The following is a 16,538-nucleotide window of genomic DNA, read 5'->3' as shown; positions in this document are numbered from 1 at the left end:
CTTGATCCGCTGGGGAAATGGGCTGAGAAATGGCAAATGGAGTTTAATATAACTAAGTGTGAGGTCTTGCATTCTGGAAAGTCAAATCAAAGGAGGAGCTTCATGGTGAATGGCAGGGTCTCAAGGAGTGTCGAGGAACAGAGGGATGTTGGAGTTCAGGTTCACAGTTCTCTGAAAGTGGAGTCCCAGGTAGACAGGGCAGTGAAAAGGCTTTTGGCACACAGACATGGCACTGAGTATAAAAGTTGGAAAGTTATGTTGCAGTTATACAGGATGTTGGTGAGGCTGCACTTGGAGTATTGCCCTCAGTCTTGATCACCTTGCTATAAGAAGAATGTTATTAAACAGGATAGAGTACAGAAGAAATTTACAAGGATGCTGCCTGAACTCAATGGTGCGATTTATAGAAAGAGATTAGACAGGCTAGGACTTGTTTCTTTATAGCACAGGAGAGTGAGAGGAGACCTTATAGAGGTGTATAAGATCATAAGAGGCGTGGATAGGGTGAATGCACTCGGTCTTTTTCCATGGATGGGGAATCGAGGACGAGAGAGCATCGGTTTAAGGTGAGAGGGGAAAGAATAAAATGGAAGCTGGGGACAACTTTTTTACATAGAGGGTGGTACACATATGGAATGATCTGCCAGCAGAAGTGGTTGAGGCAGGTTCATTAACGACATTTAAAGGCATTTGGACAAACACATGGATAGGAAAGGATAAGAAGGATATGGGCTAAGTGCGGGGAAATGGGGTTAGTGTGGACGGATATTTTGGTCAACATGGACCAGTCTGGGCCAAAGGGTCTGTTTCTGTGCTATAGGACTCCATGACTGTCTAAATCAAGGAAATTATCTGCCTCACCTCTAAGAATGCTCTGGGATCCATTGTGTTTGCCTGAGTGCTGAGGCTTTGCTTCTTCTGCAGTTAAAAGCTCTCCCAGTGTGAGAGCCCTTCTTTGATCTATGAAGTGCCAAGTAAATTATATACTTAAGCCTCTGGAGTGGAACTTTAAGCACCTAACTTTCTGACTCTAGTCACAAGAGTCTTATGACTGAGACACAACTAACACCAAATGACGCATCAAGGGGAACAAAACAAGATCGAAGAGGGAACAGAGAACTCCACTAGTTCCTGCCAGACAGGACCTAATTGTGCATCGATTTCCCACATCTGTCCAATTGCAAGGATTTATTTTTATGAGACACAGTTGTATATCAATGTACTTGAAATTAGTCTCACCTCCACCCATACTCTGTCTCAGTCTTGGAACAGGACATAGTCTTCTCTGCCCATGTTGGTTTTATTAACATTTCCGGTGTTAAAAACTGGCAGATTTGATGTTTGTTTGCCTCAGTACTTCACCTCCTCCCCAGCAATCAAAGTGCACAGACTGGACATTCTGCTTCCAAAAATGGTTCTCCTAAAAAACACTCTCTGGTGGGCAAAGGAAGAGAAATGGATGGTTGTTAGTTTTCAGTGATTGCAATGTGAGATGCAGACAATTCAGTTTTCCCTTCGATATAAAAATGAGGGCACACCGTAGCTACTGATGACAGACAGCTCCATCATTCATGTCAATTTCTGTCATTCCCCAATGGCTGACCATTTCTTCTGCCTGGCTAGAAATCTGTGTCATAGAAGCTTTCAGCAAGAATGAGATAACTAATTCTCCATTTTATGGCTGTTTCCCGAATGGGGTTAATTTCAGGGGACGCAGTCTATTGGAAATTGTAGCTCAAATCTCCATTGTTGCTCAGCCAATGAGGTGAACACTTTCCTCTATTTTTTGCTACCCACTCCTGTTCTGTATCTGTTGCTCCCAGCACAGCCAACCCATTTCCAATTATTCACACTTCCCTTGAACACCCATAAGTCCATAAGAAATAGGAACAGGAGTAAGCTGTTCAGTCCCGTGGGGTTCCTCCGCCATTCAATAGGATCATGATTGATGCAAAATTTCACACGTCCAGTTTCCTGCATTTGCCCCATAATCCCTAATTCCCCCTAGTGATCAAGAACCTACCTATCTCAGCCTTAAATGTACACAAGGAAGCTGCTTTCACAGATCTCTGAGGCATGGAGTTCAAAAGACACAACTCTGTGAAAGAAGAAATCCTTCCTCATCTTAGTCTTAGATAGGCACCCCTTGATTCTGAGACTATACCTTCTGATCCTAGAATCTCCAATGAAAGGAAACATCTCTTACCATTTATCCTGTCAATCCCCTTAAGAAACTTAGATGTTTCAATAATATTACCCCTCACTGTTCTAACTTCCAGCAAGTAGTGTTCCAACCTTTTAACCTTTTGAGCCTGTTACCCTTTGATAATAAGACAATCTCTCCATACCAGGGATTATTCCAGAGAACCATCTCTGAACTGCTCCCAATGAAATGATATGCTCCTTAAATAAAGGAACAGAACTGCTCACAGTGCTCCAGATGTGGTCTCACCAGCATCTTGTACAAATGCAGCAATACTTCCCTACTCCCTATCTCCAAAATCCTTGATAAAACACCCAACATTCCCTTTGCCTTCCTCATCACTGACTGTGTGTCAACCCTCTGTATTTTGTGCACACGCCCACCCAAATCACTCCACACTGCAACCTTCTGAAATCCGTCTCCATTCATAACACTTGGTTCTATTGTTCTCCCTTCCAAGTTCATACCTTCCCACATCACACTCCCACTGCCAACTCACTCAACTTACAAATATCTCTACGCAAACTGCTTTTATCACTCTCACAGCCTGCCTTTCCACTTATTTTTGTGTTGTCTGCAAATTTGGTTCCAGTGCATTCGCTTCCTTCCTCCAGTTTATAAATATGTACATTACATACAGATGTGGTCCCAGCACAGATTCCTGTGGAACCCCACTGGTCACAAGTCACCAACCTGAAAAAGAACCCCTTATCCCTACTCACTATTTCCCGCTCATTAGCCAATTCTCTATCCACTCCAATATACTACCTCCAACACCGTGGGCTCTTATTTTGTGTCCCTTTTAGCATTTATCTGCCTCTCAGCTTATCATCAGCAAACTCTTTGTTTGCTTTACTTTTCCTTTCTCTCTTTCTCTCCCTCTCTCTAGTCTCCGTCTCCATCTATTCGGTTTACTCTTCTCTCCACCCCTTGCCCCTTCCCCCACTTCCAATCCCTCCCACCATCATCAGCATCAATACCACTATTTCCCAGCTGATTTCAGTTCTAACTTCAGGCTGCTGGATTCAAAATGCTAACTCTGTTTATCTCTCCTCATATGCTGCCAGACCTACAGAGTTTCCCCAGGTACTTCCTGTTCTGTGTCAGTCAATGGTTGCTCTGCTTAAAGGGGTTTGGAACTCTCCCTTATCTTGAGCAATGTGGGTGGAGGTGGGAAATATGAAAAACTATGGCAAGAATGAATAAGATTCAGAATTTCAATGTGGTTTGACAAAATTTCCACAGTTTACCAACTACTAATGTTGCAATGTGGATCAGTTTTTATCGGGATACATGTGTAAGTGAATAAGGAAATAGGCAACTGAAAGCAAAGATACCAGCATAAACATCAAATAAGTAAATAAGTTTCAAGATTCAAATTCTCCCACTCCTTCTGTAATCCTTATGTTCCTCACACTGTTAATATTGTATTCTTGAATAAGGTTGATATAGACTACTTATTGGGTACTACAAGTGTCACAAGATCAATGATAAAATAGGGACTGGTTATTTAACACTTTTGTTTCACTACCATTCATGTTATAGGGACGGACCATCTGGGCAGATAGCATGGTAATAACTGTGAAAGGATTAGTCGGGTCAGCTTATTGAAATCCTTATGAATAAGAAGCTGTAAGTCAAGCTGTTTCAATATCACTCTCCCAAGCCAGATACTGTACAAATCTTTTGGTGCTTGATATAAGATAACCATAGCAGCTGCTCATAATTTCATACCAGGCATTGCAATACCATTTTGTTACTTAAAGAAACAAGCTTGTTCCATCATATTTGAGAGGCTTTTAAAGTGAATCCATTACTTCCTCAGAGTAGAATGTTGAGGTAGTGGTTCTCTGGTAATTCTGCTGGTTGCCATTATATTTCTCACTTGAATTGACCACCCAGTGTTAACTTGCTACTTCACAATACTACCTACAGAATGATTATTTCTAAGTGAAGATAGGAAGCAACTAAATCACTGCAGACAGGTTTAAAAGCAGTTGGACAATGGACAGACAAAGGCTGTGTTTCATTTAATACTGAAAAGACTCAGTCAATAGTTCTGTGCAGAAATCTTGATAATAATGGCAAAACTTCACTTCCCCTTCATATGAGCACTGCCGTCCTTTATGCTACAAATGATAATTCATATCGATAATGTTGACACAAAAATGTAATTAAGGTCACTAGATAGACGAGTTAAAGAATGAAAAATCTGATCATGTAATTGTCAACTGCATCATCCCATTAAGTAGATCTCAGTCTGGTGACATTTTTTTGTGTTTTTTTATTGTTGTTGTTCATGTTCATCAAGATGAATGATGCTTTAGTAGAAGTATTCCCCTTTTCAGGCACTTAGACACAGGTCATTCTAAACACAACAAGCTGCTGTCTGCAAACTCGTTGAAATGATATAGTTGAACAATGAAATTGGATTCAACTGCATGAGCATGATGTTTCTGTTTTTCTTTCTCTCTCTCATTCGTTCAAGTTGAGTTTGAGGGAGACCTGCCCAGAAGGAAAAGAGAGGTTAGCTATGAGTTATGCTTCTGAAACCTTGTGTGCCTACGGGGAGAATTGATTGCTGAATGCAAATCCTGTAGGTTTTTCTATAGATTAGGAAAACTCTGGCCACACACTGATCTCTGCACTTAAATTCCTGACTGATGCTTCCAGCATGCTAAGCTTTATGCCAACCACGCAAATTCATAAAATATATCCTTCGGCTTTACTCACATATGACAGAGGTAATCCAGAGAACAAATTTAAATCCGTTAAGTGACCTCTGTATGCAGTTAGATCTGGGTTCCAGAGGAGAGCAGCCAGTTCATTAATACATTGTGGCACTTAAATCCCCACTCCCCTATCAAACTGCTTGACAGATTGCTGAGAAAACTCACCATTCAGCCCCTTGTTCAAGCCTATTAAATCCTGCAGACTGCCTTGTATTTGTCGCAGTTGATTCCTCAAAACCATCAGTCAACACTGAGCTTTCTAAAGCATTATTACTGGAGTCACACTGCATGAGTCATCAGCGATTAAACTCTCCTTTCTTGTTTATGCAGTCTACTTTTTACAACAACACCCTGTAATTATACAGTGCCTTGAGCATGGTAAGTGGTCCCGGGATGCCTCACAACAGCCATCAAAATTTGACACCGAGCCAAAAAAGTGTGACATTTGGAAAGGTGACTGATAACTGTGTCACATCTCAGGCTGGGAGAAAACACTTAAAGTCACTTTTAATTTTGAACAGATCAGCAAAGCTTTAATAGAGGCTGCATCTCATTATATGCGCTAGATGGATATTTTTGTAACACCCAATACACTTTCAGTTTCTTTTTCAAGTTGTGATTTGGAGATGCTGGTGTTGGACTGGGGTGTACAAAGTTAAAAATCATACAACGCCAGGTTATAGTCCAACAGGTTTAATTGGAAACACTAGCTTTCAGAGCGCTATTCCTTCATCAGGTGGTTGATCAAAAACGCCACTCCACTCCCCCTCCTCTCTTGCCTCCCTTTCTGTCCTTTCTATAGCATTTGTAACCTGGAACATTAAACTGCCAGTCCTGTCTATCCCTGAATCATGTTTCTATAATTGCTATGATATCCCAGTCCCATGTTCCTCACCATGACCTAAGTTCATCTGCCTTCCCTGTTAGGCCTTGTGCATTGAAATAAATGCAGTTTAATTTATCAGTCCTACCTTGTTCTGTTTTGTTCCTGCCTGGCCTGACTGTTTGACTTGCTTCTTTTCTCAATTGTATCAGTCTTAGATTGATCTCTTTCCTCAGTATGTCCCCGGGTCCCACCCACGCCCCCCCCACCCCCACTTACTGGTTTAAATTTTCCCAAGCACCTCTCGCAAATCTCCCTGCCAGTGTATTAGTCCCCTTCCAATTCAGGTCTGATGCATCCTTCTTGTACAGATCAATTCTACCCGAGAAGAGATTCCAATGATCCAAAAATGTGAATCCTTCTCCCATAAAGCAGCTCTTCAGCCATGCATTCATCTGCTCTATCCTCCTATTCCTATCTTCACTAGCTCACAGCACCGGAAGTAATCCAGATATTACTATCCTCAAGGACCTTGTTTTAAATTCCTGTCCTAACTTTCTATATTCTCCCTTCAGAATCTCATCCTTTTGCCTTCCTATGTCATTGATACCAATGCGTACAATGACCTCCTGCTGGTCCTTCTCTCCTTTAAGAACATTCTGCACCCTCTCAGAGACATTCTTGATCCTGGCACCAGGAAAGCAACACACCATTCTGATTTTTTGCTGCTGGCCACAGAAACGTTTGTCTGTGCCCCTGACTAGAGAGTCCCCCAACACAATCAATCACTTGGAACCCAATATACCCCTCATTACATTAGAACCAGTCTTGATACCACAAACTTGGCTGTTCACATCATATTCCCCTGAACGTCCATCACCCCTACGTTTCCAAAACAGCATACTTGTTTGAAATGGGGCTAGCCACAGAAGACTCCTACACTGCCTGCTTACCTCCCATCTCTTTCCTGGAGTTAACCCATCTACCCGACTGTATCTGTGGCTTTTCTCCCTTTCTATAACTGCCATCCATCACACCCCCTAGCTCTTGTAAATTCCTCATTACTTTTAACTGTTGCTCCAACGATCCATTCAATATGACAGGATTTACAACCAACAACATTTATTGCATATATAATCCTCAGTAACCCTTCAACTCTCCTGAAACTCCCACATCCAACAAGAAGAGCATATCACTCTACTAAAGGCCATTTTGCTCCTTCCAATCTATAGACCCAGAAAATAGCACCGTCTTATTGCTCTACATAACAATGCTCCAAGCTAACTTAATACTTACGGCTTATATTTTAAAAAATTTAATCAAGAGACAGATCCCAAGAAAAACATATAATCAAGAAAGAACCCATTCTACTCACTAATGTAGATTTACAGCCAGGCTATACTTAAAACTATTTACTTGTCTGTTTCTGTGCTGTGACCTCTCCCAAACAGGTTCCTCCAAGATCAGTTGTGAATTTCGCTGTTTGTTAAGTTTTCCTAGACACACTCTGATGTCCAACGATACATGAATTCAAATAGCCAAGGCAATAACTGCGCAGATTCACTGTTGTGTCAGTTAGCAGTGTGAGTTTCTTTCTCTCCCTTACAGACCATGTGCTTGCCATCTTTGTCTGACTGTCTCCTTTTTAAAAGTGCTGTTGTTTTGACTTTTTTCCTCCAAAGTTCCAAAACAATGCAACAGCATATAAAACAGTAATTGCTGCTCCTGGGATTCGAGGAAATCACCTCCACCACCTAAAATAGCTCAAAAAATGAGCAGCTGTTACAGCCAGAAATTTTTTCTGTCTTCCATCTTGGATTACCCAGAATTTGAAAAATATGAGATGCAATGGTTTAGTCTGGTCTTGTTTGTTGCTTTCATAAGAGCCATTTGGCAGAGCTAAGAACCAGACTGAAAGGTATAATCAAAGGTAGTATTTCAGGAAAGATGAAGCTGGATTTGGGAGGGGACAGCACATTCAAAAAGATTGGAGGGAAAAGGAAATTTGAACACTGGGTGGCAATTTACAAGGGCAGAGGGATTAATGCCTATTTTGTTTCTTGGATAAGAGTGATAACAGCAGGTTTGATGAAGACGGAGACATCATAGGAAAGAGAACTGTTAACAATATCACTGATAAGGAACCAGTAGAAAATAGCCAGCTGGTTCACAGGCATAAAGTGAAAAGAGCAGGCATTGGTATAAGACAAAATTGTGGAATTCACGTGAGGAGCTAAGGTGAAAAAACACTGAAGAAGATCCAACCGCAGAGAGAAATCTGGGGGGGGGGGGGGGTTTGGCAGGGGACTATGGGAGGTTAGGAAGGCAGCAAATGCAGCCGATCAGATGGACCCAGTCTGAATGACAATGAAGCTCACAAGCTCCTTAACACTTGTTGAAGGTAATAATGGAGGAGATGGGGAGAAGTTTTGACGAGGTTATTTTGCAGTAGAGAGTGTAAACCTTGGTTATCTTTGCATTTGAGGATGAACATTGAAGTGTGAATAGATATAATGAACCCGATGGTGGTACTTAATTCACAATATCTGAGCATTCAGTTTTAGCTTTGCACCAAAGGCCATCTTTGATATTTATAGCGCTGGATTCAAAGTGTTGGTTAAATTTATGGGGGAATCAGCGACTTGCCTCAGAAACACCCAAGTTGCCAGACCGACACCCCAGTACTCTGTATCAACAAGTCAGTCTGCAGAGGATCCCACTGACCAGGCTTTCCAAATTAAATTTCCTGCCTCTCCCCACTATTGCAGGACACCATTGTGCTCTGTAGAAAGGGGATCTCCTGTGGTTGCTTCTTGCAGGCTCAAATGTATATTTAATTAAATGAGGCTTGGAGCATGCAATTAGCCATGGAGTATGCAATTAGTGGGCTGCTTTGAGCTTGCCCACTGGCACATCAAAACAAATTTTCCACCAACCTCTCAGTTCTGAAGTGCTACTGTAGTTAATTTTGTGAGGAAGCAGTCCTTACAGATGCATTGATTTTCACAACGTCCAGAAAAAGCTAACAAGTTTCATAGAGACGTCTAAGTATTCATTTCTTAACAGAGTACCTCCAAAGAAATTATTATGCACGCTGCATAGCCAGCTGTGAAATAACTTATCCACCACGATGGTGATTATCGTTAGAAACAGCATTTTGCTGTTAGTAGACTAAATTAAATTAAATGTGAAATTAAATAAGAAATGTAGTCATGATAAGCTGAAATATAATTCTGATTTTATCAAATAATTGCAAAGAATTCATACAATAATAGGCACAGTTTCTGACATGCCAACTCTTGCTCCTGTTTATTCATCAATGTACCATTTGTTAATCACAATGAAAACTAAATGATATTATTTTAGACAGTATTACAAAGGAGCTGTCAAAGAATAAATAAAGACTGTGACAAACTATTAAGCTTCTAATGGCATATTCTTTCTGAGTCTCAGGTATTGCTGAATTAGCTTCTGTATGTTGAACTATATGGTTCAAGTCAGGGCAGGAACGCTGTAAATTGAATGCTTTCACACAATCGCTTAATCTTGCTCACCAGCAACACATACAGGTTAATGTATGGAATGAGAGAAATAACTTGCTGCTAAGATACAATGACACAGAAGCAAAATAAAAATATGCATTAGTACCCATGTGAGTTCTTGAAGCAAATCAGAAATCTGCTTCCAACCTATTTGGATGAAGGTGGCACAATGGCTCAGTGGTTAGCACAGCTGCCTTACAGTGCCATGGACCTGGGTTCAATTCTAATCTTAGGTGACAGTGGACTTTGTATATTCTCCCTGTGCCTGCATGGATTTCTGTTGGGTGCTCTGGTTTCCTCCACAGTCCAAAAAATTGCAGTTTAGATGGATTGGCCATTGGCAATTAGCTCTGTAATGATTAGATTAGATTCCCTACAGTGTGGAAACAGGCCCTTCGGCCCAACGAGTCCACACCGACTCTCCGAAGGGTAACTCACTCAGATACATTTCCCTCTGACTAATGCACCTAACATGATGGGCTATTTAGCATGGCCGATTCACCTGACCTGCATATCTTTGTACTGTGGGAGGAAACCAGAGCACCCAGAGGAAACCCACACAGACACGGGGAGAATGTGCAAACTCCACACAGACAGTCACCCGAGGCTGGAATCGAACCTGGGACCCTGGTGCTGTGAGGCAGCAGTGCTAACCACTGAGCCACAGTGCTGTCCTGGTCACCGTGCTGCCCTGGCCACCATGCCACCCTAATGTCTAGGGATGTGTCAACTAGGTGGATTAGTCATGGTTACGAATGGGGAGTGGGTCTGCTTGGGATGCTTTTCAGAGGGTCAGTGCAGACTCGACGGGCCAAGTGGCCTCTTTCTGTACTGTAGGGATTCTATGAAAGTTCAGTGATTTGAAACATTAATTCCAATCTTCAAGACTAAGATCACAAGATTTTTGTTAGGCAAACATGCCAAGGGATGTGAACTGAAATGTGTTGAATTATTTCACATGTATTGACGTACAAATCAGGAATGATTTGACAGAAGTGTGGAAAATGCTTGAATGGCCCGTTCCTGATTATATATTTACATTGCATTGCTCTCTGTATAGCTGTTGCCTGACTTGCTAAGCTTCCAAGCACCTTATATTATTATTTCAGATTTCTAGTATTCAAAATATTTTGCTTTTGTCTGTCTTAAAAGATTCATAGAAGAGTCATAGAATACCTACAGTCCAGAAATAGGCCATTTGGCCCATTGGGTCCACACCAACCGTCCTACGAGCATCCCATCCAGACTCACCCCATTCCTATAACCCTACGTTTCCCATGCCTAACAGTCCTAGCCCAAATATCCCTGGCAATTTAGCATGGCCAATCCACCTAACCTGCTCATCTTTGCTGAGTTCAGTGATCATTTTCTAACATTAAATTGCATAATTCTGATATTTAAGCAATTATTTTGATTAAATAGAGTATCCTAACTCCTTCGATTTATACTATTTGAACATTATAAATAAACTGGATTTTTGACACATACATTTCTCAAAGGCAGTTCCAATTAAAGAGGTTAAATTTCTCAGTAGAGTTCAAAAGTATTTGCACCATGTTCATTTTGATTTCTTTGGTTTGACAAAACAGCAATATAAGAGATATTTATATTAAATAGTAGTTTCTTGCCTGGCAATGGAACTTTAGCTCCATCCTCTGGCAATGATTTTTATTAATGGGCCCTTGGGGTTGTGAAAGCAACACACTGGTATCCTTCTTTAACTAATTGGGGACAGCATGCCAGTGATCTTTAAGTTCTGAGTTTCCACTAATGGTTGTGCTTTTGTGTGCAAATTATAAGTCAAACAAAATGAGAATAAAATTCCAAATTTTCATTGCATGATCTCAACTGCTTTGTATAACAGTAGAAGCAATAAAACTCTTAATCCTGAAACTCACAATAGTTAATACGCTGGTCCAGGAAGCAATTTCGAAGGCAAATACAACTTCGGTAATGGTTGCAGTTAATGTTTTCCCTAAGCTGTGAAGTCATGGGACTATGTAACCATTCGGAAGAGTCCACGGACGAACACATTGACTTCCAGTTCCAGCTTATCTGTCGTGCATGGACCTTGGAGTTTGTGCAGAGGCAGTAATAATGGGGGAATGATATATTAACGTCGGAACGTTTTACTGCACAGGACCTAGGTGAGATTGTATTTGGAGAACGATGTAGGAGCATATTTGAAAATATTTCACTTGAAATAATTCAGCCAAGTTTTACTGAACCTTTCAGAGAATCCCTATAGGGTGGGGATTCAAGTTATCAAGTACACACTGCTTCTCCAAAGAGAATCCCACCCAGATCCACCCCAGTAACCCTACATTTCCTATGGCCAATCCACCTAACCAGCATATAAAGTCATAGAGTCATAGAGTTTACAGCAGAGAAACAGACTCTTCGGTCTAATTCATCCAATCCGACCAGATATCCCAACCTAATCTAGTTCCACTGGCCAGCACCCGGCCCATATCCCTCCAAACCCTTCCTATTCATGTATCCATCCAAATGCCTTTTAAATGTTGCAATTGTACCAGCCTCCACCACTTCATCTAGCAGCTCAATCCATACATGTACTACCCTCTGCATGAAATAGTTGCCCTTTAGTCTCTTTTATATCTTTCCCCTCTCACCCTAAACTTATGCCCTCTAGTTCTGGACTCCCTCACCCCAAGGAAGAGATTTTGTCTGTTTATCCTATCCATGCCTCTCATGATCTTGCAAATCTTTATAAGGTCATCCCTCAGCCTCTGACTCTCCAGGGAAAACAGCCACAGCCTATTCAACCTCGCCCTGTAGCTCAAATCCTCCAACCATGGAAACATCCTTGTAGGTCTTTTCTGAACCCTTTCAAGTTTCACAACATCCTTCCGATCTTCCGATCTTTGAATAGTGGGAGGAAGCCAGAGCACCTGAAGGAAACTCGTGTAGACATGGAGGGAATGTGCAAACTCTGCACAGGTAGTCATCTGAGGGTGGAATCGAACCAGGTTCCTGGCACTATGAGCTACCGTGCCACCCTTGTGAAGAAGAGTTTGCTTATACCAATTGGAGTTTAGATGTATAAAAGGTGATCATTTTGAAGCATATGATCCATTGGAACCTAGCTAAGTGGATAATAGGAAAATGTTTCTCTACAGAACATAGAACATAGAAAAGCACACCACAGAACAGGCCCTTTGGCCCAAGGTGTTGTGCCGAGATTTAATCCTAATGTCAAATATAGTAACTTAACCTATGCACTCCTCAACTCATTGCTATCCATGTGCATGTCCAGCAGACGCTTAAATTTCCCAATGACTCTGCTTTCACCACCACAACTGGCAACGCATTCCATGCATTCACAACTCTCTGCATAAAGAACCTACCTCTGACGTCTCCTTTATACCTTCCTCCTAATATCTTCAAACTATGACTTCTCGTAGCAGTCAATCCTGTCCTGGGGAAAAGTCTCTGGCTATTGACTCTATCTATTCCTCTCATTATTTTGTACACCTTGATCAGGTCTCCTCTCTTCCTCCTTCTCTCCAGAGAGAAAAGTACGAGCTTATTCATAAGGCAAGCCCTCCAGTCCAGGCAGCACCCTGGTAAGGAGAAAGTGAGGTCTGCAGATGCTGGAGATCAGAGCTGAAAATGTGTTGCTGGAAAAGTGCAGCAGGTCAGGCAGCGTCCAGGGAACAGGAGAATCGACGTTTCAGGCATAAGCCCATTCCTGAAGAAGGGCTTATGCCCGAAACATCAATTCTCCTGTTCCCTGGATGCTGCCTGACCTGCTGCGCTTTTCCAGCAACACATTTTCAGCAGCATCCTGGTAAACCTTCTTTGCACCCTCTCCAAAGCCTGTGTATCTTTGCCATAGTAGGGCGACCAGAACTGGACACAATATTCCAAGTATGGTCTCACCGGGACTTGTAGAGCTGCAGCAAAACCTCGCGTCTCTTAAACTCGACCCCCACCCCGCAGTATATGGGGGAGAATAGAAGTAGGTGACATGGTTTAACAATAATAAGAAGTTTTGGTTTTAAAATGGAGATGCGAAGAATTCCTTTCTCTCAGGAGTGAGTTAGAATGCAAAATTATCTGCCCGGAAAATATTCAAGGCTGATTTATATTGATATTTTTGTAGACAAGAGGGGGGTTGTCAAGGGTTTAAGAATAGCAGACAGGAAAAAGAGTTGAAACTGCACTCATTTCAACCATGACCTTAGTGAACGGTGGAGCAGGTTTAATGAGCCATATGGTCTATCCTGATCCTAAAACTTATGCCTCTGTACTAATTTGCAAAAAGCACCTTAAAACCCTCATAACATAGACTTTTTAAAAATGAACTCTGTAATTGTTCTTGCAGATCAGTAAATCTATTTTTGGGATGTTCCTTTAGTTACAAAAGTGATACTGAAGTATTCTGAAATGGTGTATTTGGGCTTCGCAGTCAGCATCTTAGTTGAAAGAAATATCCACATGATCTTGGTTGCTATGGACTGAAGCAAAGGTAAATTAGACAGAGAACCAGAGTATTAAATGAAAATAGCCTCACTGTCTACAACTCAGAACCAATCCTGATGGAGAAACAGGGTAGTGGTCTCTTAGAATAGGGCAAGGACTGTGTTAGCATGTGTGATAAAGTTGAAGATGGACAGGGAGACAGGAAGAAAAGGTAGAGGCAATCACAGATGTGTTAGTCTGCCAGAGACAACCAGACTGTTAAAGGTCTCAGTGAAAGGAACTTGGAGATTTTGTGTCCTCGAGAAAATTGCAAACTTCCTTAAGCAGGGGCTGCAGAACTGATACTAAGCACCAGAGTCCAAGTTGGAATGTCTGTGAGGTTTTACATGACGCCACATTTGGAAGGGAAGTGATGTAAGTGCTTGCAATAACATGAAGTGTATCTTCACTGGATCAAGTATTCAAAGTAAAATGTAACTTTTCATTTGTTACAGAATTTGCCTATTAATTAACGTTTGAAGTGTATTAATCGTTATGTAATTGTTACAGTAAATATATTTTTAAGTGTCATCTTGTCCATTGATTTTCTTTTATTTGGCATCATGAGGATTCCTTTCTCTTTAACATTACCAGCTTTACAAGGATTTTAAGACTTAAGGTTGCTTTGGAACAAATTTAGAATAGATTTATTAAGATTCTCAGAATGTTCTTTTGTCTGTGATAGGAATGGTGATCATGCTTGGAGTTACCATTTTAAATTTGGAACTGTTCAGCTACATGTGTTCACAGTAAATTTCTTCATGTCAACTGCTCAGCACATGTTAAGTATGTCAAAATATGAAAAGGAAAACGGACTCCATCACCTCCCCCCCCCCCCCCCCACCCCACCTGCATCCACCTATTGCCTTCCTAGCTACCTTCCCCCCAGCCCCACACCCTCCTATTTATCTCTCAGCCCCCTTGACACCTCCCCCTCCCCACTCCCCACATTCCTGATAAACGGCTTATACCCAAAACGTCAACTGTGCTCTTCGGATGCTGACTGACCTGCTGTGCTTTTCCAGCCCCACACTTTTTGACTCTGACCTCTAGCATCTGCAGCCCTCACTTTCTCCTCGAATGAAGCTGTGAAATGACCTTATACTTCTATCGGTTTCTGTTTATTTTACTCATGCTGGTCTCCACCATAACAATCTTGCTTCTTCCAAAAGAAGCCAAAACACTGTACTTTATCTCAGATGATAGCTGGAAATCTCCAATAACAACATATTATAATATCATTACTTTTGAATAACAGAAGACCACAGGAGAAATAAACATGTATTGTTTCATTCACAATATGATATCAACATGAGATAAAGATTAAACAAACCAGTATGAATTATCTCAAACAATAATCAAAAGGCTATATTTTTGAACATGCTCTATATTTACAAAATGGTTTTACACAAAAGAAAATGTCATAACCAGCGCTTAAAATACCAATTCTGCTGAGAGGTTATTTACATCTGTGAATAGAATTCATCAGTCACTCACCAGATTTTGTTCATTTCTCAATGTTTTTATACGGAATATTTGTCTTGCACTCATCAAGACATTCACAAGAATATCAGTGTAAAGGAGCACAACACGATATCCAGTATGTGAAGAGAGTGTTAGTTAATTGGAAAGTGGACTTTGTAGGGCATGCATCTAAAATATTGAGGGATTTTACTACACAGCATGTCCCTTTGGCTGTTTGAAGGGCTTATGCCCAAAATGTTGATTTTCCTGTTCCTCGGATGCTGCCTGACCTGCTGATGCTTTTCCAGCACCACACTCTTGACACTGATCTCCAGTATCTGCGGTCCTCACTTTCTACTGTATGCAACAGGCAAGGTACTGACTGCAGTGCATTTCAAACTAAAAATACCATGCCTAACAGTAAACATGATTCTGCATTTGGACGACATTTGCCAAATAACCCTGAGGTGGCATGCAGCCGTTGGCTTTTTGCACTAGTGCCTGTGGTCCATGGTTTTCCTTGTTGAATTTTGTTGCACAAAGACTGGCAGCAGGGATAGAGACTCGTGACCAGCACAGGCTGGTATGGGGTGAGTGGGCCAGGGTGGGTTGTGGAGTGGTGTGAACAGCATAGAGGATGGTGAAACTGGGAATGTGGAGATGTGAAGTGGGTAAAGGTGTGATGGTCAGTGGATTGGGAGTGAATGACAGTAATAAATAAGGTAGGAGAAATGTTGGAGGAGAGGGATCACAATCTCTTCAATTGAAAGCGCTGAGATGGCTGGGCAATGACATGTGCCAAGAAAGTTGTGACTAAGATGAAGAGTCTCCTTGGTTATGCAGGAGGCCTTTGTATAGTCTGCCTGTATTTTCTGCATTGTTACCTGACTGTAGGCTTCACATATGAAAAGTTTTCCACGATGTGATCTTAAATGTCTCCTGACACCACTGACATCTCAATTTTGATTAGAGTACCTGAGAATCAGCTCCCAGCTCCTGTCTCTGCTATCAGGAATGGATAAAACCCTCCTCAGGTTCCATATAGTTAGAAAAGAAAGCAAGAGCGAACAAATTGGATATTTTCAATAGGTGAACCGTATATGTCATAGAAATCATAGAATACCTACAGTGTGGAAACAGGCCATGTGGTCCAACAAGTCTCCACCAACCCTTCGCAGAGTAACCCACCCAAATCCATTCCCCCACTACTCTACATTACCCCTGACTAATGCAACCAACCTGCACATCCATGAACATTATGGGGCAATTTAGCATGGCTAATTCATCTA

This window comes from Chiloscyllium plagiosum, chromosome 16 (assembly GCF_004010195.1).
Source record: "Chiloscyllium plagiosum isolate BGI_BamShark_2017 chromosome 16, ASM401019v2, whole genome shotgun sequence".
Lineage (NCBI taxonomy): Eukaryota > Metazoa > Chordata > Chondrichthyes > Orectolobiformes > Hemiscylliidae > Chiloscyllium > Chiloscyllium plagiosum.
The sequence above is the reverse complement of the archived record's forward strand: the minus strand, read 5'-3'. Positions refer to the sequence as shown.